Below are 11,284 nucleotides of genomic sequence, written 5' to 3' on the forward strand. Positions count from 1 at the left end.
TTTTCACATGCTTTTGAAAGACTGGTTCAGTTTACAATAGTTAATCTTTGAGATGAAGGTATAGGATGATACTTAATGTTTACATAGAATCTTTAGAAAATGACAAAATAATTACTAGGTAATAGATATATTTGTTCTTATGAAATGGGAGAAGACGAATGTGATTTTGATACAATAAATGATGAGGATGATGATATTACTGTAAACTGCGGAAGTAATTAATATAGGTAATGAAAAAGTAAAAATAGGAGAACGGAAAATTTTGTAATTTTACAAGAAGAAATAAAATTAAAACCCAGTTACAAAACAACCGAACCAAAACATACAAAATTACTTAACACAATTGACGAAACAGGAAAACATTTGAATATTTCATATGAACCAACTCAAGACATAGAAACTCGTAAGATCCTTGATGACTGCCAAAGGGGGAAAAAGGCAAAACCTGATGAAATTTTGGGAAATTATTTTAGTACAAATTATGAAAATAAACGTTGTGTAATTTGTCACGAGTTCCCAAGTATTTGATCTTGTAACTGTTTGCATAATTCTATCGTTATGTTCTAGATGTACATATTTTGTTTGTCAACATCATCCTAGCTTGGGTTGTTATATGATTCTTTCGCATTTAGGTTTTGTCGTCATAAGTTAAAGCTATTCATGGATTCTTGAGTTTTTGAACTTAGAATCAACCAATTTTAAGTTGCATGATTTTGGTATCTACTAAGTATTGATATCGTATGAGCAGAAATGATGATTTTCTGAAACTTTATCTATCTGTAACTGTAGATGGATTGTGTAAGATCTTCATTGATGTAGGTATACTTTGAATCATGAAATATGTGGATCAACTGGGTTCAGATTTGTGATCATACTTATAATATTTTTTTGTAATTGTTTCCTTCTTGTTTGAAGACGACAGGCTACTTAACAAGTCAGCTTATCAACATTTAGATAGTCTAGTCTTTGATCTGATTATTCTGTTACCTACTGTGGATACTTACCACTAGACTAGAGATCATCGGACCACCCAATTTCTCGATCCTCCTGCATTATTTGACCTTTGAATTTTGTTATACTCTTATTCAGGCTCATAAGAATATTTCGTTTCATTCTTATTGTAGTTCATTTTGTCAAAAGTCGTTGATACTTGACCATAATACTCAATATATTTTTCTTGAGCAGTTAACTTAGATCCAGCTTAGGTAACAATGTCTTACCGTTATTTCCAACTTAACTTAAAACCAGCAATCTCAGAACTAAGTTTATAACTAACATTATAATCTGCATTTTCCAAGAAAAGAAGTTGAGCATTAAATTCCAAGTGATATTCAGGTACCTGATGATTATTCATCGTATTATCGTCCTTAAGATCGATAACTGAATGGTCATTATCGTTTAAAACATTGTCTTTATCTCTTAGTCTTCTTGAAACTTTTATTGTTTTAAGCAAGTCACCTATTGTTTCGTTTTTGGTACCATAAAATGGGTCCTGGTTCCTTTTATTGGTGGTATCGGTACTTTTATAGCTACCGACATTGGCAGCGGTAGCACTTTCACTTTTTAGGACAATAGGTTTTGGGTAATAAAACACATGGTGATTTTTAAATGTTTATTTAATGAAAAATAGCAGTAATATTATTTTATGACTGTTTGTTGAAAGTACATAGTGTGTACAAGGGTAGTGTTAATGAACTGTATACAGCTGCTCGTGTTTTGCAGTTATATATTTTATGAGCAATAGTTTATCTACAACTTACTTATATTTAAATTAAAATAATGTAAATTTATGTAAGTACCTACGTATCTACACAGAGTAAAATAAATCAACAATATGCTGGCAACGTAGAAGACATTATTTTCATGTGATTTTTTAAGAGTAGATAATAAAATAGTTACCTACCTACATCTCAAATCGTGTTAATAACAAAATCACCTGAAAGTGATACAGATAAAAACATAGGCAAAACTATTCATTTTACCTATTTATTTTGCACCTGTTTAGTTAGCATTATAGGTATTACATTTATGGTCACAACTTCGTGTAAGTATAAGATAATTAATTTAAAAAACAAAATAAAATCATAGTAAAACGCAATCGACGTAACTACATAGGTTGTATATCAAATGAACAAACAAAACCAAACGGTATAATGAAGGTTACGACTTATTTACCTAGGTATTTACTCAGCAGTAGATTACCGTTACCTAGATACATAGATATACATATACTTACATAGATTCATACCTGGTTGTATAAAAAAGGGAGGAGTCAGTTATGAAGTCACAAACTATTTTAATGGGTGCTATTTTAAAATGTTAACACGATTTCGACTCAAATCGTTATGAATATTACACACCAATAAATCTAAAATCATATACATATGTACCTACCTAAAGTTGGTGCTATAACCCAATAGTGATGTACCTACACGGGAATTTCAAATCCCCTAGATCCGTCACACGGGCGAGCATACAAGTAAATCGCAGATCGCAGATAGGTTAGGTCTATTCTGCATTCAGACTACAAAACTGTCAGACCGTGAAACGGTTCGCGCCGACTGGTGTCGACGCCATTTTGCTCTAGTTTCAATTTAATGAATCCCGGTTTGGAGCCCGTGGCGTTAAATGTGGGAATCCCTCGGAAACCCGCGATAATCTTTACTTGGCTCGATCCAGTTAAAATTATTTTAAAGTGAAAAGAGCAACGATATTTCACACTGAGTTTATGTGAGGTAAAATTTTTGTTTGTTAGGTATTTTTAATTGGCAACAATCGACATTGTTGACACAAACAAAGAAATACTAAAACATCATCAATTTAATTTTTCAGTAATAAACAATAACAGATAAACAATAAAACATTTAAACAAAGAGAGAAATGCAACCAATTTGTTAATTCCATCGCTAGGTGACATTTACAATTAAAATTTCATTAAAACGCTCAAACACTACAAAATCGCACTCTCGTACAAATGAAAACCACTAGAGGCTTACGCGTCGCGAGTCATTCAATAATTGCCGGAGTAACGCTTGTGCTAAATAAAAAAGTGCTCATCAAACTCCCTGAGCTTCGTAATTGGCGCGAGGTGTCGCTAATGACAGTCGCGAGTGCCGCTGCAAATTAATAATTATCGCGCATGGCAACACCGAGCGCGCGCCGCAATATGGCCGCCGCGCATTGTTGGCGGGAACTCGTCATTTTAATTTTCGATTATCAATTTGTGGCGTATCACACAATTATAGTTTAATTGTTTAAATAACAATGCTTTAGGACGCGGTTTGTGATTTTTGTCGGGTATCATTGCATTACGTTATTTTGGTTTGGTAATGTCCATATTTGCGTAAAATTCTTTTGTTATTCAATTTATGTGTGGTTAAAGCGTTAATTTGATTTCTATTTTAGGTGCGGACTAAATTTTATAGAATACAAATACAACTATTGCACCACTCGTACTAATTGGCAAATCCATTAATTTTTGTTGTAGAAATTCAACTTTAGAACACAGAATTCAGCTTTTAATTCAAAATCTTTCCTTACATAGCCACAGCACCCCATAAAACTCCAAACACTTTAAACCCCGAACCAATCCCTCTACATATCTTGCAGAATATTCTAGACTACAGCTATGCATCACAAGTCGGAATCCAAGTCTCATACGTCATAATGAAAGCCCAATATTAGGCAGGACAGTCTGGACACAAACAAGACCGCACACGTAAGAGGGAGCTATCATCTCTCCTGAGAAGGTGGGGCGCCCCCCCCCCCTCTCGCCCCTACACAGAGATATTGAAATCGAGAGAATTGTACGAATATAGATATTGCAAGTGATTGTTTTGATGTGCCTGGTTTTAAGGATGAGGAAATGGGGAGTATAGTTACTTTTTTGTAGGTGTTGGGTATTGGCAAAGAATTTAGGTTTTAAAACGACTAGGACTGAATTTGATAAGGCTTTCGGATCACATCGTATAAGGATTACGCAACAATTATGGACAGTACTTTTAAATTGTTTACTTTTGGATCTCTCAATTTAATGAGATTTAAAATATATAACTTAATTTTTAGTCGAATTTCATTTAAGTTTTCCCCAAATCTACTTCATCTCCTTCACAACCAAACCTAACACAAAAAAATAATTCATCAAAAACCGTCTCCACTGACACTATCAACATTTTAATACGTCAAGCTCACACTTGAATAGGCCTAGTACATATCTGCGTCCAGTGGGGTGTCTCCACCGGGGGTGGGTCCAGTTCCGGCCGCCTGTCTCCGTCTCATCAGCCCTATCTTGCGAGCTACCCGCAAATTAAATAGTAACGTGCGCCCGACCGTTCGTGCGTGTGTACCGAGCCTTATGTACCTGTAACTATCGGATAGTATTGAAATATAGTTCTAGATTAGTTCGTAGTATCGATGTTGCGAGTTCATGGAAGTTAGTGAATTGAGTTCGATATATTTAGTTGTTTGGAGTATTTTAGTATTTCTGGTGAAATTTAAAAATAATTTTGACCTAAATGCAACAAAACTAGTCTAAAGCATGTAAATTCCTTAGTAAAATAAATTCATACAATATACAACTTTAAATAGGCACTCAACAATTTACTACCAATGGGTATAAAATTATCTACATGAACACATTTGAATAATTCGACAAAACACTATCAACATTATTAAAATAAATTTAAAAAAATCTTAACAACAATCTTCATCAAAACATCTACATCGTATTAAACAAAAAATTCAAATCTAATGTCAGCACATAATAACATTATAATCCAACTAATAATACACTTCTTACCAAACAAATGGACACACAAAACCTAATTTTACATTCTAAACAAAAATGTATACATACATCAATCATAAGAACAAAATTGGACGGCTTAATATTATTTTAATAAAATTAATCCGAAGAAGAAAGTTAATTTCTATCGCGGACCTCTGACACAAGCAATTACATACATTGTCAGTTGTTTGGTGAAATTACAAATGGCCGACAAACATCTCTATTGGATTCTGTCGATGTTGATACTGTAGGTAATAAAATTGTTGCTTATGCTGACTCATTTGATGCGTTCCTTTTTGTTTTGCCAAAAGTGTAAACAATGACAGTTAATAAAGTTTAATTAAATAAATAAAGGATAGATGTTAAGTTTGTAATGTACGTGATAGGCGCTATGTTTGTAATGTGAAGATTTCAGCTTTTTACAATAGTTTTTAGTATTTACTGAAGTCGACTGCTTTTCATTTGTTTAATTAATAAGAATTATATACACATTTTTATCAGTAAATGCAAGATCTTAAAGTTTATCGTTTTAAAAACCTAATCATTTATATAATACAGACACACAAATACAGGTAATTCAGTCGCTTTAATAAATTCCTTTTTTTACAGATAACGATATCTGATACAGAATTGTCCTGAACACAGAAGAAAATACATCATTCAACACCCATGTTTATGAGATAAATCATATTTCTTTAAATTTTACAATGGTAAAAGAATGTACCTAGGTACATAGGTACATGGTTTATATATCAACTGAATTTTTTTAAAACAACGCTTACTTATACTATGTGTAAATTATAGTTATAAATCTTTTTTACCTTTCGGCTTTACAGTTTAGCTAGTGGAAATATGTATAGGTATCTATATATTTTATAGTTAAGAGGTATTTATCATTCAGAAAAGTCTAAATTTTCTATTCTTGAAAGATTAAATTATGTATAAAACATGTTTAATTAAGATACATTAGAAGTACACTGTATTGGACCATAGTTTAAATCACGGGTCCAAATAGTGCAACACTTTCAGTTTCAGTATAATACTGATAAAGTTTTTACGTCAATCTATCACACAAGAGGCAAAAGTCAAGGCTTATAGACTAATTACAAAACAAACAAGATAGCAAGACAAAAATAGATACTAAATTCAAAAACTTTGGAAAGATAAAGATATTCATTTACAAGACAAGTAGGTACATGCTTTTTCTTAATTTATCTATCAATGTGTATTGTGTAAAATTCTGTCCCATTGCAAAAAGGTAGGCCGTCGCTTATGGAATATTTTTATTGAAATAATTCAGTTAACAGAGACAGTGTTAGCAAAATATCTAAGATTCTGTGCATAGGATCATAGCTACATAACAAGTACCAATCCAATAAGAAAACTGTCTTTCTATGAAACTTATTGGAAGTTATCGGTCTCTGTACCGACGGCAAATTAAACTATAAAGCCTATAAATACTCTAATTCTTGCAAATCACTCCTAGTAATCAAGACATACAATTTTTGAATTTAGTATTTTTCGACAAAGAAAAAATATACAGATTGACATTTTCATATATACCTGAGTACATGATGATACAAAAACTTACATTAAGGCACACAACACAGTCTCAAAACAGTCTATTGTCACTTAGGCGCACCTATACATGTGTACGTATAGGTAGGTACGTCAGTCAGCTGACGAGCACTCCACAGGCTCTCACTCGCAGTCCGTCACCGGCAGTGCGCGCGCAAAGCACAGCACGACAAAACACACAACAACACACAATTTTCGCGAGGAAAACGCTCGTTTTCCGCGACTGAACGTGCGAGCGACGCGCTCCCAATGCCCAGACTAAACGCGAGCCGTGAAAAAGCACCGCCACAACGCCGACCGACAATGGAAAGCGGTAAAGAATCATAATAATAACAATGACAACAATGTGAGATGCTATAATAAAGAGCCGCGGCATTGTGCTACGCTCGGCGTTCGTTCGAAGGGTCGCGGGAGATCGATACTCGGCGGATTGTCTCGGCTGGCGTGCGTGAGTCTTTGTCGCGGCGCCCTCCACTCGGCCATTCATCGGCGTCGCCAGTACTAATCAACTGCGATTCTATCGAACACTTTCTGTCGCCGAATTTGAAGCTCTTTCCAAGTCCCGCACCTGCCGCGACTAACAATTCGTAGCACGGTTGAATCTTAAATGAGACGTACACATACATTTCTTACTTGGCATATAGAGAAAACTAATTCAGTGGTGAAGCTACCAATATATCCAATTTCTAGTTACAACCATTTTACGCTGGAAATAGAACATGTCGAAAATCGTATCCAACTTCTAAACATATTTGGACGTCACAAAAAACAAATGATATCCGCAGCTGGTGCGAGGCTCAATCATCAGAATTTTGCCAAGCGAAGGTGTGAAGTGGTGACGGCGGCATCGTCGATAAAACATCCAAGTTTAATGTAATAATCCGTCGATCGGCCGTTATCATTAGTTCGATCGCGCACACCTCCCGCGGGCCCGCAGATTGCCTTCCAACACACTCTTATTGTGGATATTACTTATTTTAAGATGGTGTACGAGAATCGTGACCACAGCCGAGTACTTCAAATTATCGATGGGTCATTCTCAGTTTTTGTGTTATTTTTAATTTGATGGCTTGTGACGTTTCAGTTTATGCCTTTTTCTGCTAACAGCAAGATTGTTGAAGATTCTTCATTTATTGCGCAATAAATAATAGTTTTTGTTTTAAAACATTTATCACTTACATAGTATAAATATCTATTGTTTCATTAATATTACCCAATTAGAATAATCGTATTGATATCTAAATCCATACAGATCTAATGGGCGGCTCGGTTTAATTGGTGCGCTAGCGGCGCGGGCGCGGCACAGAGCGCCCCGCAGCGCGTGCCGATCACCGGCGGCCGATGCGTGTGCGCACCGCAATTAAACGAACCTATCGCAACATCGAACTAATCCAATTATGTAACCATCTAACCCCATCGCATTTGTCTTTGATCGATAATTGACTGATACTACTGATAATGACAAACCGGATTCTATTGTTCTTACTGTAGCAAAAACTTGAGTAGGGTCGCCAAAAACTGTAATTCCTTCTTTTATTCTTGTTAATCGATTAAAATGATACTTCTTATTGCGACTCGAAGCTTGACCCGAGTTTAATTTAGTTTAGCAATCCTCATCGTTAATCAAACGGATACATTATTTCGCAACTGCGATCATATCAAGACTGTTGGGATTAAAAACAGGTATGTACAGTATTCATCGATGCGTATGTGAGTTAATAAGTTTAATTGACTTGAGTACATCCAGACATATTTGTCAAACGCGTGCGTTTCAACATTATACGTCAGTCTCGGGCAATAGTGCCGCGATACTTGTAATGTTGTGTTAGCACCATACTTGATTGATGATTAAAAATAACGCAACTTCGATTGTCCGGTAATGCGACGTCCACTTCATGTTCAGAAAACTGTGAAAGGATTGCAGCAACAATAGATATAATAACTACACATGTTAATGATGAAACTCTCGAAATTTGAAATTATAACCGTTAATTTAAGCCGCCATTTTTAATTAAACGCGATGACTAAGTGCGGGGATCCATCACAGTCGCCACTCGATGCCGATCTATTATTAATTATTATTTTGATCGATCACGCTTCGTGTTATTTCATTAGGATCCGATGTTAAGTTTTTCTTAGCATTATTAATTATAGCGGCGATGATACCACTTGTGGAATCTTGCTTATTTCGGCCAGGTGTTTCGGTAAACTTTTTGATGCAACCAATATGTTATCCTTTAATCATTAGGCAAATGTGGATACGTTTAGCTTCACTCGAAGAATTATTAATATCCGTCGAAGAAATGCTCATTGATAAAATGGCTAAAATATATTTTGGGAACAAGATCTCGGGAGCACTTCAGGTAATTTTTTCTCGGATTACCGAATACGAGATTGCGATATTTCTACCGAAATTAGAGGTGAGTTTATCCCTCAACGAGTAATTCGTTCCCGGCCCGTAAAGGAACATTATCCTTACGGCCCAACGACTTTTCGTAGAAATCAATAATCCCAGGGTTTTTTAAAGATATTCTAGCAGAAACAAATATATTCCTACGTTCGTTCAAAGCCGGAGTCAAAGAGGCCGCGGCCGCGAACTATTTTTTGTTGTGTGTGTTAAATTTGAAACGTTCTCGATTAACGAGAGATTTGGCGCGTCCCGATATTTTCGAAGTTTTGTCGAACAAAGGGCTTCCGGGGACTGTAGATCTCAAAGTATTGCGTGTAAGGATAAGCAGTTGAGATCAAGTTTTTCTCGGGAATTGTTGTGTGCCAGTTTTATCTTAGATTATGGTACTTATGCAAAAGGACGAACGATTAGGCTTAAGATCAGTGCACTCTTTGTTTTTAATAATCTTGAGAGATTTTGGGGTGTGCTATTTACTATTTAGCAAGTGCCAGCAATCAGTGTAGGTAGATAAGGATTAGCAGCCTCACCTGAAGCGCTTTCAAGGCGTGAGGATCATAGTATTAGTAATTAGTAGACGTTGTGGGTGTCATTTATTTTACCTCTCAGAAGTCTTAGAGGGTAACTACATAGACTACTACAATTATATATAACAGATTAATTACGTAACTCTAGTTTTATAGCTATGTCAGTCAGAACCGATTTTTCCTGAATATGTTTTCCATGACTGCCCATCTCACAAAACTTTTGTGATGTCAGAGTCTGGATTAGCTTTAGGATGCAGCAGTCCATTAGATGTCAGTGAAAAGTAATTAGACAAATAAATACGCCAAATGGAGACTGTATATTTAAACAACCATCAAAATTTTACCTGAAATCGCTTCCTAGAACCGTAAACCCAACACCATTAGCGAATGCAATCAAAATACCATAGCGGAAGGAATATTCTGACTACAGTCCGACACCTACATGAGGTCAGCACTTTTGGCGGTGCGATCGCGCCATGATACGGACGCATCGATCCTATCACAGTGACGAGGCGTTATCGGTTATTCGAACAACCCGTGAACTGTCCAGCGGACGAAGAAAGGGAATGCCATGTTATAATATCGATATTTGCTTTATTTATTTTTTGTAGTTGCATTTTTGAAGTATGATATCATCTTTGAAATAGAAAGTTTGGGGATTAGAGTTGTAGTTGAGGTGATTGGTCATCTGTAAATTGTTAAGCTTAGTTCAGTAATTAGATCTGTGTAAGATTTCTTCAAGGTTTTTGCGGTGTGATTTTATCTTTGCATCTTTTTGGAACAGATGTGGTTTTATTTCGTAGGCTAACTTAAGGCCTACAACCAGTACCATTACTATTACTATCCACTTAGATGACCCTTCTTTAGTACATAAATTGACCATTTAATCCATTGTATTTAAAATCATGTTATTATAAAATCACGAGCAGATTGAAAATGTTTCAGACTACAGCTTTTTTTTATTTCTTTATAGGGTTGAAACAAAGCGTCATATGTTGGGATGATTTCCCAAAGCATTCGGGACAAAACAAACTTCCGTTTTCAATACGACAGAAAATGCATATTTACATGATCCATTTCCAACTAGTAGCAAAAATAACCAGATCCTGGAAGCGTTCAATTGTTTTCTTTTTCCCAAAACAGCCACACTCTCTTTACACATAAATATGGACGTTACCCGTCACTCGTAGGTACATATATCGTTCGTCACATCGATTCATGTTACCGAAATGTAAGAATTCGAGATATTTGTAGCGATAACTATCGTTTGAGCTACCTGCTAACCGGGAATGTTACTTCGGTCATCAATTTCAACGTAATTTATTGCAAAGCGTGAGAAACGGAGTTTTTTGTTATTAGAACAGGTAATTGTGGAATTATTGTTTGTTTTTTGAAGGCATTTTTAGGGGTTTTTGTTACTACAATTTGTGTTACTGAAATAAATAGCCTTATATGGCACTGAACAAACTTCGTATAAGAAGATATAGATTCAATTCAGTTTTGGATGGTTTCATGGTCTTTTAATATACGTAGTTTACAAGAATAACCTCTAAAAAGGAATTTACTACTTTATAAACTTTATGATTGCACTTGAAGTTATTAACCTTGATGTTTTACTATATGTTTTACAGGTTCAAATAAAATGTATTCATGTTTAAGGATAATTTTATGATTTTGTTGTACATATCTTTGTAAATTGCTGTGACTATGATAGTACTAACTTAGGAAACACTATTTAAGTGAGACAAATTAGAAATATCTTCAAATCGCATTAGCAGTGGTAAGGCGTATATGCTTCAATGCACTTAATACTTTTTAGGCGAAAATCCATTACCAGGTACATAGGTACCCTTCTAAATCAAAGTGACAGGTAAGCAAATAGAACAAAACTCACCTCTTCTAGGAATCCATAGAGTCGTCTGACCATAAATCACCGGAGTCCTGACAAATGGATTCTACGGGTTTTTTTCTCTCACTCATTTATTA

Source organism: Helicoverpa armigera, chromosome 6, assembly GCF_030705265.1.
Source record: "Helicoverpa armigera isolate CAAS_96S chromosome 6, ASM3070526v1, whole genome shotgun sequence".
Classification (NCBI taxonomy): Eukaryota; Metazoa; Arthropoda; class Insecta; order Lepidoptera; family Noctuidae; genus Helicoverpa; species Helicoverpa armigera.